This window comes from Eimeria mitis, genomic scaffold (genome assembly GCF_000499745.2).
Source record: "Eimeria mitis Houghton genomic scaffold, Emh_scaff408, whole genome shotgun sequence".
In the NCBI taxonomy this organism is placed as follows: Eukaryota; Apicomplexa; class Conoidasida; order Eucoccidiorida; family Eimeriidae; genus Eimeria; species Eimeria mitis.
The window spans coordinates 577-2586 of NW_013572411.1; positions in this window are offsets into that span (position 1 = coordinate 577).

Sequence of the window (2010 nt, forward strand, 5' to 3'; positions counted from 1 at the left end):
CTCTTTCTCTGCCCTGCCCTGGGTGTTCACAGCTCTGCATACACCGCAGCCGTCGAGAGTACTTTCCTGCAGGCGAGCGACCCTGGAGAGTAGCGGGCCGGGGGCGCCACTGCATTACAAATAAATACCGCATAGGGGGGAATCGAACCCGCGTCATTTTTTTTTTTTCTGGGTATATACTCGCAAGCACCACTGCACGAGCATGCCTGCGGCTGGTGAGCTCCGTATGAACTCTCTGCCGGGGGATATCTCCCTGGGGCCGTGGTAGCTGCACTCGATAGACCCCATCCGATAGTGTTTACTTTTATAAAACTGTGGAGCGTTAAGATATTTTTAGTGTACACCTGCGCCACTCCTTCTGCTGCAACTCAACTCGAGCTGAGGATGAGCTCGGTGCCCGTGCTGCTGAGTTTGCCTTGAGATTCTCTTCTATGCTGGAGTGCTTACCTCCTCGCTCGTTGCTGAGGCTAGCGAGAAGTGCAGCCCCCCGCCAGTATCTCAGCTCTAACTAAAGTAAAACTCATTTGAAAGGAAAGGGGAACCATCGCCGGCAAGCATCGGAGCCGTCGGGGGGTGTACTAGCGAGGAGGTTGGTGGTCCCCTCGGTATACATGACTGTGAAGCTGTGGGGGCGGGCTGGCAAAGCCACTCAACAGCTCTTTCGTTATTCCACTCCTAAAAGATTCTCTGTAAGAGGGTCAAGGATTGATGGCTAGTTTAGAGGTGATGCGCCTGACGTATAGAAACTCTCGGCGCTCTGCTACTCCGCCGCAGCCCTTGAGATGTTGTGACCAGCAGGTGATTATTTTTCCTTTTCTCCCGCCGTCATCTTGTTGATAGTGTATTGCCCCAGTTGCGGTGTTACGTACATCGGCCGTTATAAAAAAGGGGCTGCCGCAGCCAGGGACTGCACAAACTAGAAACGCTCTCCGGTGTCTGATGAATCTTTTGGCGGCGACGCGTTTCTTCTCTCTCCCAATAAGTAACTTTGCTTGAAGGCCTGCATGCAGTACGAGCAGGGATGTAGTCGCATGCGAGACCAACAAACTTGTGAATGCATGCACAAGCGTACACAGGTCATGCTGGCGTCCGAGTCCCCTCCGGGTGCATGCATTTCTCCGTCGTTTCCTGCAGCAAAGCTGCTCTGCGTTGGAGTTTCTTATCTTCTGTTTCTTTTTGGCGCCGCGTTCACTCTTTAGTTTAGAAGAAAGGAGTGACGCTGGGGACGTTGATAGACGCACTGTCTCGTCGACCCCCGACATGCTGCATGCATGCCGCATGCATAAGATTGTCTCGCGGTGGAATGATCTGAGTTGAATGTTTAATATATTGGAGTTATACTTCATTTCTTGATTCAGCTGCCGTTTTCTGCGCGTACCCTTGCGGGTTGCTTTCTCCTCTCTCTGCCGCCCGCGGAGTGTATGCGCAGACACTGCGCCAGGGGAGGTACTGATAGGTTGCATCCGCTCGCCGTAGCTTCAGAAAAAAAAACAACTGTGCAGCCCCCATCACGTAGAGTACTGGTAACAAGTGCTGAGCACTAGTGCGTGCATGCATATGCATAGAGTTGAGCCGAGCTAGTTCTGTAGCCACCGGCAGCATGAATCTCCTTTTAATAAAAAGATGTCAACAGCAACAGTAACTGTTTGCGTGTATTTCTCAAGACAAAGGTACAGGCAAAAAAAACCAAAGACCTCATCGGCTGCCCCTTCATCGAGCCCTGGCTGTAATATCTAAGTAGTAACAGCAGCACAGACATTCTCCTTGAATTGTTTTTTTTTGTAGAAGTGCGCTGCACGCTGTTCCTTCATTTCTCTCACCGCGAGGAGTTTGCTGCCAGCTGGCTGCTGAGGAATGCTGCTGCTCAGTCTGCACTGTGTAAGCGGAGAAAGTGGTAGAGTGTTTGATGGGGTTTTACAAAATATAAAAACATACACAAAATATATATATATATATTATATATATATATATATATATATATATATATATATATATATATATATATATATA